Genomic DNA, 12518 nt, shown 5'->3' on the forward strand with positions numbered 1-12518 from the left:
TCTCTGTATAATAAAATGCTAGATAATTTGAAAATAGAACAATTTAATGAGAAGATATCTAATTTAGATGGGATTTATGTAATGTCAATCACAGCATTATCATTTTTGTCTTATCACTAAAAACCTTGGTTAATCTGAGTGCTAAGATACAGGCCTTAGAAAAACCTAATAAAACAGATCACAGAGATATTCAAATCAGACAAAAGAATTTAATGGAGAACCAATTTCAATGTTGCATTATAAGAATAGAGAAGAACAGCCTAAGGTTTTCAGACAACCAACTTTAATATATCTAGTAACCTTACAGGAAATGCCAAATAACAGAGACTCTGTTACAGCTAACTGAACTCCTGTGCCAATGTTAGATTTAAGGATATTCAAGGAAGCAATAGTCTCATATGATATGCATTCACCTTTTGTGAAGCAAATGTTAAACTCATGATCATTTTGTAATGGCTGGATAGAGTTGGTTAAAGCTCTTTTAGAGCCTGGTCCACAATTACAGTGGAGTACCTGGTTCAGAGAAGAGGCTAAGATTATTGAACAACAGAGTAAAGCTAGAGGTAGAGAAATCTCCCAAGATCAAATTCTTGGAGAAGGAGACTAAGCTACTATAGAAAGGCAAGCTGTGTGGGGACTGGAGAGATGGTTCAGTGATAAGAGCACTGACTGCTCTTCCAGAGACACTAGGTTCAACTCCCCATACCCACATGGCAGCTAGAAACTGTAACTCCAAGATCTGACACCCACACACAGAGATGCACACAGGCAAAAAGCCAATATACATAAAACAAAATAAATACATTGTAAAAATGAAAGGCAGGCTGCATATGGTGACCACATCCTGGATTTATGACATGCAGCAGCTTTTTTAAAAAATTTTTTTTAATCTTTTTTTTTTTTTTACATTTTATTATGTATACAATATTCTGTCTGTGTGTATGTCTGCAGGCCAGAAGGGGGAACCAGACCTCATTACAGATGGTTGTGAGCCACCATGTGGTTTCCGGGAATTGAACTCAGAACCTTTGGAAGAGCAGGCAATGCTCTTAACCACTGAGCCATCTCTCCAGCCCTAACATGCAGCAGCTTTGAGACATAATTTATGCTTGAAACATAATTGGAGAAATAGAAAAGAAAACTGAGTCATTTACTAAAGTTATACAGGGCCAAAAGGAAACCTTTACATATTTCTTACAGAGATTGACTTTAGTATAAATAGAATGATACCAAATTCAGAAGCTAGACAAATAATAACTGAATCTCTGGCTTTTAAGAATGTCAATTCTTTATGCAAAAGGATAATTAGGTCATTAAAGGCAAGGCCAGCACCTTTGGAGGAACGGATCCAAGATACACTTAATATTGAATCTCATGAACATGATAATGCATGGATCGGAATGGTGATTTCCAGAGGTTTGAGGAAAACTCAAAATGTCAAATGTTATAATTATAGCAAACAAGGTCACCTTAAAAGGGATTGTAGACAGGGCATTTCTAGAAATGATGTTTTTTTCTAGGAATGATCCATTCAGAATGCCCCTCCCTTCTGGATTATGTAGAAGGTGTGGCAAAGGCAGGGATTGGACTAATGAATGTAGGTCAACGAGAAATATCCATGGTAATCTTTGCCATCGGGGAAACTTGCTAAGGGGCCTCTTGCAGGGCCCTATGCCAAATCCAGTTCAGTTGTTTCCTGACATTTTAGAGAAAACTCCTTCCCAGAGCAATTAAAGAAACTAATACCTACTGTAAGAAATTATATGATTCTGGATAATAGAACAGCTCTAGAAGAGAGAACAAAAAATTCAGGAGAAGCCATAAAATGAGTATTTTGGCAAACTTCTATAAATGAACAAAGACCAAAATTAAAAATTTGAAAAATGATGTCACTGAAGTTCTGGTGAAGACACAGGTGTTGCTATAACAATAATTTCATCAAAATCTTGACATCCAAATTGGCCTCTTCAGGATGTAAATGTTCAGTTTTCAGGGATTGGAACTCCGCTTTATCTCAGGTAAAGCAGAGCATAAGATGGGTCAAGTGTATAGGGCCAGAAGGGCAGAGAGGAATATTAAAACCATATGTGGTTAACACAGCAATAAATTTGTGGGGATGTGATTTGTTACAGCAGTGGAATACTGAGATTAACATTCCCCCAATTTTAGGGAAAAAAAACCATAAATTAACATATGTTTCTGGGGAAAATATTAGAAGGTTTTATAAACAGTTATGACCATTCAGGTTGTACAAGAACAGGGCACAACAGCTGCTGATCTTCCAAAGGCACCAACAGTCCTATGTTTAAAATGGTTGACAGACAAACCTGTAAAGGTTGCTCAATGGTCTTTAACAAGAGAGTACCTGTAGTCTTTAGAACAGCTGATACAGGAGCACCTAAACGCTCAGCATATTGAGCCAACCAGCCCTTGGAATTCTCCTGTATTTGTTGTTAAAAAGAGATCTGGAGAGTAGAGAATGGTCTCAGATGCAAGAGCTTTAATAAGGTGAGTCAGCCAAGGGGCTCTCTACAGTCTTGCATTCCTTTGCCTTCTCTATTGCCTAAAGGATGGCCTCTTATAGTTATTGCTTTAAAAGATTGTTTCTATACTATACCTTCACAAGAAAAAGGACAGAGAAAAATTTGCCTTCACAGTACCCACATTTAATAATTTTTAACCTGCTAAAAGATATCAATGAAAGGATCTCCCGCAGGGGATGTTAAATAGCCTCAACTGTAGGGCCCAAGGGTCTACCCCTGCTCCTGGGGTTTATTTTGAGGACAGTTTCTGGTCAGCCAGCTAAAACATTCTGTTTGTCCCTGTGCTCCCTCTGTCCCACCTGGTGATTAGCTGTAGGGCATTGTTTACTCCATCTTGGGTGTGGCAATTTCCCTCCTGCCTGGGGGGAATTCCTTGTGCAGAAGCTAGGTATATAAGGAACTTCCCAAGGTTGAGTTACACAGTCCGCTGATCTCCTTTCAAATGACCCAGGTCTATAGTGTGTTCTTTCAATCTCCAGGCCCTTCCCCTGCTCGCATATGGTACAGTCGTTCGTACACGAACTGTTCCAAGAGGGTAACACAGACGCAGGTGTTACACTCAACCTGTGTCAATATTTATGTCAGCCATTGAAAATGATGCGTAAGCAATTTCCTAAATCTGTAGTTTACCATTATATGGATGACATTTTACTGTCTGATTCAAATGTACATACTTTAGAATGTTTGAAGAAGTAAAGAAAATTTTGCCTTATTGGGGAATTACAGATTACTCCTAAAAAAAATTACAAAGAGGAAATTCTATTAATTATTTATGGTCTACAGAGCTAGATTCAGGACAGACTCCAAAGCCACAGAGAAACCCTGTCTCGAAAAACCAAAAAAAAATTATTTATGCTATAAAATAGCTTTGAAAAAATTGGGCCCCAGGTTAGGTTGGTGAGAGCAGTCAACAGTGTCGAGAGACACCCTCAATTCTCATGACTGAGTAGGGATTTAACCACCATGTCGAGCAAAAGGGCAAACACTAAAACCACCAAGAAGTGCCTTCAGTGTGCAACATCCAATGTGTTTGCCATGTTTGACCAGTTTCAGTTCCAAGAGTTCAAAGAGGCCTTCAACATGATTGACTAGAACTGGGATGGCTTCACTGACAAGGAGGACTTGTATGACATGCTTCCCTCAGTGGCAAAAAATCCAACTGATGAATATCTAGATTGGTGTAGGAGGTTCTTCTGTTTGTGTGTAGCTTTCATTGGTTAATGAATAAAGAAACTGCCTTGGCCTAGCTGATAGGGCAGAACTTAGGTAGGCGGGGAAGACAGAACTGAATGCTGGGAGGAAGAAAGATGGAGCAGAGAGACACCATGGAGCCGCCAGAATCAGACATGCTGAATCTTTCCTGGTAAGCCGCTGTCATGTGGCGATACATAGATTAATAGAAATGGGCTAAATTAAGGTGTGAGAGATAGCCAATAAGATGTTAGAGCTAATAGTCCAAGCAGTGATTTAATGAACACAGTTTCTGTGTGGTTATTTTGGGGCTAAGCTAGCGGGGTGGCAGGGATGAACAAACAGGCCCTCACCCTGCAACACTAGATGCCATGATGAATGAGGCCCCAGGCCCCATCATTTTCAACAAGTTTGGTAAGAAGTTGAATGGCACAGATCCCGAAGGTGTCATCAGAAATGCCTTCACTTGCTTTACTGAGGAGACGACTGGCACCTTCCAGGAGGATTACCTGAAGGAGCTGCTGACAATCATGAGCCACCAGTTCACAGATGAGGAAGTAGGTGAGCTATCCAAGGAGGCCCCACTGACAAGAAGGGGGAGTTTCAACTACATTGAGTTCACACGCATCCTCAAGCACGCAACAAAAGACAAAGATGACTGGAATACTCCAAATGCCAGTCAGCGATTCCCTGTTACCACTTGGGGTTATTTCTGAGATTTTTCTCCTGGAACCCCATGCATGCCCTACCTTACTGCTTTTTTTTTCAAGACAGGGTTTCTCTGTGGCTTTGGAGCCTGTCCTGGAACTAGCTCTGTAGACCAGGCTGGTCTCGAACTCACAGAGATCCACCTGCCTCTGCCTCCCGAGTGCTGGGATTAAAGGCATGCGCCACCATCGCCCGGCTACCTTACTGCTTTTTGCCTTTCTTGTTTTGTATTTATATAATCTCAGACTCTTTGGGCCACATGTATTTCTATAATCAGACTGGAAATGGAGCTTTCTGTCATTATCTGACTAGAAAGTAAGGTAACGTAACTTACAGGAACTTTCTGTCATTATCTGACTAGAAAGTAAGGTAACGTAACTTACAGGAACTTTCTGTCATTATCTGACTAGAAAGTAAGGTAACGTAACTTACAGGCAGTCTTGTCCCTTGTAATAATGGCAGACCACACAGAGTCAATATGCCTTTTCAGAGAAAGTTATCCACTCAGTTTTTTTTCTGAATGATAACTAAACTTTCTGATAAAATAAAAAATAGACCCCAAAATGTGCAAATTATGAGAGATTGGTTGCAGACTCTTAATGACTTCCAAAGATTTCTAGGAGACATTTCCCATCTATGGCACACTATTGGGATAGGTCCTGATGATCTGATTAATTTAAAGAAAACCTTAGATGGTGCATGGACTTAAATAGTCCCAGGCAATTATCAGCTGAAGCTTATAGAGAATTGACTTTAATTGAAAGAAATTACAGAAGGCACATGTGGATCATGTGGGTCCTAATCTTAACTGCATTCTGTTCATACTAGCATCCAAATGTTCCCCTACAGGAATTTTAATGCAGAGAGATGATATTATCTTGGAATAGATCTTTTTAACACATAAACCAAGTTAAAAATTAAAAACTTATGTGGAAAAAAGTCTCTGAGTTAATTCTAAAAGGAAAATTGAGACTTCATCAATTAGCAGAAATAGACCCAGCAGAAATTATAGTTCATTTTAATAATGATGAAATTGATACATTAATGGGAAGAAAGTGAACCCTGGCAAAGAGCTTGTAGTAATCTTTTGGGAGAGATGAACAAGAACTATCCCCAAAGCAAGAGAATTTGATTTATAAAGAGAACTAACTGGATCCTTCCTTGCATTGTAGGGGGCACAGCAACAACTGGAGCCCCTACATTCTATATTGATACAAATAAATCAGGGAAGGCAGGTTACAAATCAGAAAATTTAAGTAAAGTGGAACAGAATCCTTATGATTCTGTCCAAAAAGTCAGGATCATATGCTATTCTCAGGGTACTAAGAGATTTTAAAGAACCTCTTAACATAGTTATCAATTCACAATATGCTGAAAGAGTTGTTTTACAAATTGAAACCACTGAATTTATACCAGATGATACAGAATTGATTTCATTATTTATTCAGGTACAAGATATAATCAGGAATAGGCATCATCCCATGTACATAACACACATCCTATTCCATATGGGTGTGCCAGGTCCTCTAGTAGAAGGTAATGCAGAAATCAATCAATTATTGATTGGAAATATGCTGAAGGCCTGAGAATTTCATAAAAACATTATGTCAATAGCAAATAGTAATAGCAAAGGTTTAAAAAAGGACTTTTTCATCGCGTGGCAACAAATCAAGGAAATAATAAGGAAATGTTCTACTTGTTCTTTATACAACCAAATACCACTACCTGCAGGAAAAAACCCAAATGGGTATTCAAGGAATGAATCTGCCAGATGGATATCTTTCATTTTGTATAATTTAGAAAACTAAAATATGTACATCACATAATTGATAGCTATTTAGGTTTTTAGTGGGAAACTGCTTTGAGTTCAGAAAACACTGATTTGGTAATCACACATTTGCTAGAAGTTATGGCCATCATGGGTACCTGTACAAATCAAGACAGACAGTGCTCTAGCATATGTCTCTAAGATAATTAAACTGTTTTTTTGCTTATTATAATATAACACATATTACATGTATACCACACAATCCTACAGGCCAGGTAGTTACAGAAAGATCAAATCAAACTCTAAAGGATATATTAAATAAACAGAAAGGGATGATTAACCCCCCCCCAGAAATAGATCGCATAATGTTTTATTAACTTTGAATTTTCTAAATGCTAATGAGAAAGGAACAAGAGCTGCAGAGGGACACTGGATAGTAGAAAAGATCTACAGAATTAAACCAGTCAATATACTTTAAAGATGTACTGACCTCAGAATGGAAACCAGGTATTATGTTGGGGAAGGGATTTTTCTTTTGTATTCACAGGAGAAGAAAGGCTGTGGATACCATCAAAATGGATAAAGATTTGATTTGAACAAGAGACGTTTCTTTTTTTTATATTTATTTAGTATATATACAATATTCTGTCTGTGTGTATGCCTGCAGGCCAGAAGAGGGCACCAGACCTCATTACAGATGGTTGTGAGCCAGGCCGTGGTGGCGCACGCCTTTAATCCCAGCACTCGGGAGGCAGAGGCAGGCGGATCTCTGTGAGTTCGAGACCACCCTGGTCTACAAGAGCTAGTTCCAGGACAGGCTCCAAAACCACAGAGAAATCCTGTCTCGAAAAAACAAAAACAAAAACAAAACAGATGTTTGTGAGCCACCATGTGGTTGCTGGGAATTGAACTCAGGACTTTTGAAAGAGCAAGCAATGCTCTTAACCTCTGAGCCATCTCTCCAGCCCCCAAGAGACATTTCTTAATTAGAAGAGATAATAGTTGATTAAGCACCATGGCTGTTTAACCTAAACTAACCTATAAAACTAACAAATGCTTCTCATTTGATCAGATATAACTTACCACAAAAGAATCCCTTCAAAATCAAGGTTGGAGAAGGGTTTTTTTTCTCTCTTTTTAGGAGAACAAGGTATCAAGCTAAGGAATCTGAAGACCACTGAACAAATGAGACATCTGAAGAAAAGGGACAAATCACCCAAAAAACTGTCCCAAGAAAAAGAGTAAATTGGCCTACTAGTTTAGCCCAACAGGGTAAAATTTCATAAATCTTTCCAAATGTTTGTTTCTGCTATTCTCTATAGACAGATAATGAAAATGGCCTTTTTGTGGTCCCAGTTTAATTAAAAATCAAAGCTGGCTTTGGAGTTGAAGTGGGGCTCTCTCCTTCTCTAAACCCAAGCATGCTTATTAAAGTGGAATCCAAAATCTCTGTCTCATGTCTTAAGAGCCACCTGATATGGTACAGAAGAAAAACAAATATTTAAGGACTATTTTATTGCTACTAATCTGGTAATCCTTTGGTTTTATATTGACTTTTTAACAGCTTTTCTTAAGGTATAAGATTTATAAGAAATATACATAAATATTAATTTTTTTGTCATGATATTAATGGTCATATAAAGTACTAATTTCAGAAAAAGGTTTCATTTACCTTCCTGTACTTGATTTCAGGTTTGAATTTCTATTGGTTTTCTGCAGGGAACCATGAGCACACCTAACAGTGACCTTTGAAGTCACCATAAGGAGGATGGGACCCCACAACGACAGTAGGAGTTTGCCTCCTTTGCGGCAAAAAGTAAGCCACTGAGCAAGAAAGTGTGCTAGCCTCAACTGTTGACAGTATGTTGTACTAATGGGACTAGCAGGACACAAAAGAAAGTGACTGCCAAACCTTGCCCAGACAAGGCAGGACAGTCATTCCAAAATACTGCTTCATAAAGAAATCTGTCAGATATTCTAGGCCTGTAAGCTGGAGATGGATGCCCGACATTGCAGAGGAACTTTGGGTGACTGTCCATGCATCCAGCTGTTTCTGTCATTTCTCACAGTTTTCAGAAGTCCCTTGCTCATACTTCTTGCATACTCAATTAATATTATTTCCTTTTCAGGTCTCTGAGATAGTTGAATACTAGATAGTTATAGTTACAGTTTTCATTGTTTACAACACTTAGGAAAAAATTTCATTAAAGAAATGTAAAGTATATAAGGTTGAGAGTTATAAAAAGATAGTTTTGGGTGGTAAAGCAAGTTATGATAGAAAGTAAACTAGGTACAAGACTTTGGACTCACCAAGATAGGCTAGATATGGAGTTTTTCTCTAAATTTGTCAAATGCAAATGGACTAGACATTGTTGATTTCCCCCATACATATTGTATATAGTCATTGTATTTATTGTATATAGTTTTTTATATTAATTATGGTTTTTAAAACTTTTTAGACAAACAGGGAAATACAGTGATATCTTATTTATGTGTTATAAATAAAGCTTGCCTAAAGACCAGAAGGTAAAACTTAGCCACTAGAGGACAGGCAGTGGTGCCACACACCTCTAATCCCAGGATTTGGGAGACAGAGGTAGACAGATCTCTGTGAGTTCAAGGCCACCCTGGACTACACAAGATCAATACAGAAACAGATCCAGGTGATGGTGGCTCACCCTTTTAATCTCAGTACTAGAGAGAAATATAAGCCAGGATGAGTCAGGAGCTCTCTCTCTATTTTTCAGTCTGAGGATGTCTTAGAGGTAAGAGCTCACTAGTGGTTGGCTGCTTTGCCTCTGTGCTCCTCAGATTGAACCCCAATATCTGTCTCTGGGTTTTTGTTAATTATACTACAGACCTTGTTGAACTGTACAGAATGGACTCACACTCTGGGCTTAAATGATCCTCTCACCTCAGTCTCCTGAGTAGCTGGCAACATACTATACCATTTCTTCTTTCTTTCTTTCTTTCTTTCTTTCTTTCTTTCTTTCTTTCTTTCTTTCTTCCTTCCTTCCTTCCTTCCTCCCTCCCTCCCTCCCTTCCTTTCCTCTCTCCCTTCCTCCTGCTCTCCCTCCCTCCCTCACCCCCCCTCCCTCTATTTCTTTCAAGGAGGGCAGGAGTTGAAACTGGGTCTTTTGTTTTGTTTTTTTCATATAGATCTGTCTGCCTCTGCCTCCTCAGTGCTAGGATGAAGGGCATGTGCCAGCAGCACCAGGGTCTTATATAGCTTATGTTATCCTTGAACTCATTATGTTGCTAAAGGTGACCTTGAACCCTTGATACTTGTACCTTCACTTCACAAGTGCTGGTATTATAGGTATGCATCATCATACCTGGCAGAATATGAGCTTTTAACTCCCTTGCTAGCCCATCCCGTAAAATGAAGAGTATTGTCAGGCGGTGGTGGCGCACGCCTTTAATCCCAGCACTCGGGAGGCAGAGGCAGGCGGATCTCTGTGAGTTCGAGACCAGCCTGGTCTACAGAGCTAGTTCCAGGACAGGCTCCAAAACCACAGAGAAACCCTGTCTCGAAAAACCAAAAAAAAATAATAAAATAAAATAAAATGAAGAGTATTCTTATTTCTGTTTTAGAAGTGAGGAAATAGAAAAGCCTATATAATATACAATATGCATATTATATGGTATATATTAATACATCACACAATTAATTGTTATAGATGTCTTATGACATGCACATAAGATATACACTATATAACGTGCAGAAGAGCATACTGATAGTGACTGAGTTAGCATTTAAACCAAGTCTTGCTGTTAATTATATTACACATAGCCCTTTTTATTACCCATGTGGCTAAATAGGACACTAGCTTTGACACTTACTAAATACAATCTTGGGGGTTGGAGAGTGGCTCAATGGTAAAAGTGCTTGCCTTGCCAGCATGAGGACCTGAGTTCAGATCCTTGAGCCCAAAGAAAGCTGTGTGGACTGTGTGTCCATAATCCCAGGGCTCCTACAGTAAGATGGGAGGTAGAAAGAAGGTGACAGCCAAGGACTGAGGCTGCCGGTTATCATGTGACCTCCATGAAGTGACAAGCCTGTGCCCCTACACATGAACGTACATCACACACCCAGCGCATACATGCCGGCAATAGCCTTTATGTCCTTAGTCATAAGAATAAATGCTTGTGAGTGAGCTAGAAGAGCAAAGTCAGCAAGCGTCCCAAAGACCAGTGTCTTTCTTACATGTGTCGAGAGAAGTACAAAGACCAGGGAACCGTCACTGTGCCCTTGGACGAGCCTTTTCATCTTTCTGAGTCTCAATTTACTCTTGGAGTAATGGCTCAGCAGTTAAGAGCACTGACTGCTCTTCTAGAGTAAGCTTCCATGTGGGTGCTGGGGATCAAACCAGATATATATATATATATATATATAATATATATATACAATACATTATGTAATTAATTGTTATAGATGTTATATGATATGCATATAAGATATACTGCAGCCTCAGTCCTGGTTTGATTCCCAGCACCCACAAGGCAGCTTACACCTCTCTGTGACTCTAGTCCCAGGGGTCTGACATCCACTTTTGACGTCCTTAGGCCCCAGGTACCATGTGATGTACATATATGGATACAGGTAAAAAACAAAACAAAGCAAAAGAACCACAAAAAAAACAATAAAACAAAACAAAAAAAAACCCCACAAACCCATGCACATAAAATTAAAATAAATAGATCATTATTATTATAGTATTCAGAAAATAGAGAAAGATAGGGACTCTCAAATCAAATGAACCTGAAGAAATCAGATCCTTTTATTTTAAGTCTGTGGGCTTGGAAGACATATAGGCACTAGGACACACTCTCCTTATGGATAAAATCTAGGAATGCCCATCTCATACTGAGAGGAGAGCTAAGTAAGACAGGTAACATTAGCCTAAGTGTCTAGCCAGAGCTGGACACTAGGGGGACTGTCAATCACAGTCAATAGCTGAAGGGTTTTAAAGTTCCCACTCATCTTTGTGTGTGTGTGTGTGTGTGTGTGTGTGTGTGTGTGTGTGTGTGTGTTTTGGGGGATTAGGGTTTCATTCTGTGAGTGCAGCGCCCTCTGGTGTTCATTTTGCCGAATAGCTCTCATGCTGACAGCCCTCCCTGCTCCAGAAGGTGCAATGTCGGTGGCTACTAGCACCCTCCTAAAAAACACTGAGCCCCTGTCTGTGAAGCTGAGATTTTGGACTGGGGTCTATTCTGAGACCCTGTTTGAGACAGAACGACTACATAGAGTGAAAACCAGACAGGAGACTGGAGAGATAGATGTCTCAGTGGCTAAGATAACTGGTTTTTCTTTCAGAGGACCCAGGTTCAATGCCCAGCATCCACATGGCAGCTCACAACTGTCTGTAACTCCAGTTCCAGGGGATCTGACACCCCCACACAGACATACATGCAGGCAAAACACCAATGCATATTAAATAAAAATAAAAAGAGAGAAAGACTAGACCAATAACTCTGGGCTTAAGACAAAGCTGATGATGGGAACACGCCCTGAAGGGAAGTGCTGCGTACCCCAGTTACTCTCGACTGTCCCGGCAGGTACAATTTTCATTTTGTTTTGCTGGGTGCTGATGCTGAGGTTTGGATTAAAGAGAAAGAAAGTGGGTATATGACTAGAAGAAAAATTCAGGAGATGTGGGGAGAACCTGGAGGAAGAAACTAACAACAACAAGTACCCTAAGTGGGCAAATCTTAAAGAACAAGAAAACGAGGAAACCAGGATCCCATCTGGAATGTTGAGTCAACGGTAAGCGTTTAGGAGAAAGTCCTTCCGGGGAAGCCTTTGAAATGTTAGCTCATTTATTGGAGGGGGGCGTGAGGCATTCACCTTACTGGGGGTTCAAGGTTGCTAAAATACCTTCCTACGATTGAAGTACCGTGAAAATTGTACTACCTCAATATTAGGCTGCTCCAGTTAACTAAACTAATTCAGTTCATCCAACTCTAAAAATCTCTCTCACTATTTTTATAAAACCTTTTTCAAAAGCAGTAAATTATTTGTTGCCGTAAAAATCCCCTCGCTGTAAGATGCCAGCTATGACTGAGATTAACTGCAGTGTCTACTAGAAGATTCCAGAGAGACTGAGCCACCGGAGAACCTTGCAGGTGGAAAGACAACACTTTCTCCCACAGAAGCCGAACCTTCGGTGAACCACACTACCCAGAAGACCTTGCGGCCCGCCGGGCCCTCGCGCCGTGCATTCAGGGATTGGTAGTTTTAGAGCCCATTTGTCTGTTCGCGCAGTGCAGGCCCAGGAACTCGCCTTCCCGGCTACCTGCGCGGCCAG

At 39.9% G+C, this 12518-nt stretch overlaps 1 pseudogene; it reads left to right on the forward strand.

Annotated features, from left to right (window-relative positions):
- Nucleotides 1-3500: 3500 nt before the first annotated feature.
- LOC101979953 lies at nucleotides 3501-4450 on the forward strand (annotated as a pseudogene).
- The last annotated feature ends 8068 nt before the right edge of the window (nucleotides 4451-12518 follow it).

Source organism: Microtus ochrogaster, chromosome 15 (assembly GCF_000317375.1).
Source record: "Microtus ochrogaster isolate Prairie Vole_2 chromosome 15, MicOch1.0, whole genome shotgun sequence".
NCBI classification, from domain to species: Eukaryota; Metazoa; Chordata; class Mammalia; order Rodentia; family Cricetidae; genus Microtus; species Microtus ochrogaster.